Consider the following 559-nt stretch of genomic DNA (forward strand, 5'->3'; position numbering starts at 1 on the left):
AAGTCAACACAGCTCTGTTGTAATTGGGTGTTACCTGCCCAGATACCAGACTTTTTATCTACAGATTCTTTTGCAGGTTCCCTTCAGCTTTATCTGCCTTGTAGGTGCGACCAAATCATCATGTGTGTGTGTGTGTTCCAAGGGCCCATTCATGAATATGTCCCAAAGAAATGCCACAGAGAATTAGTGACTTAGAGTCCAACGAGGGAAAAAAAGGGAGGTGGCAGGAAGATGATGGATCTATTTAATAATCATACCTAAGCCTTCCCATATTGTCTGCTCCACAGAGATATCTGCAATCCATCACCCGTAACACGGGGAAGCCAACCCCAGGGCTGCCCTGATAAGAGGCCAAGGCTGTGGTAAATCACCCCACACCTCTGGACTCAGTTTCTCCATCTATGAAAGGGAAAATTGTATCTACCACCATGTAGCTATCATGAGGATAAATGAGCTGCGTTACACCAAGTGATCTTAAAGCAGGAAGGCTGGTGGATTAAATAAAGATTTACAAAGAACTATGTCTAAATGATCATTATGTATGATGTGCTTCATGACG

Source organism: Delphinus delphis, chromosome 6, assembly GCF_949987515.2.
Source record: "Delphinus delphis chromosome 6, mDelDel1.2, whole genome shotgun sequence".
NCBI classification, from domain to species: Eukaryota; Metazoa; Chordata; class Mammalia; order Artiodactyla; family Delphinidae; genus Delphinus; species Delphinus delphis.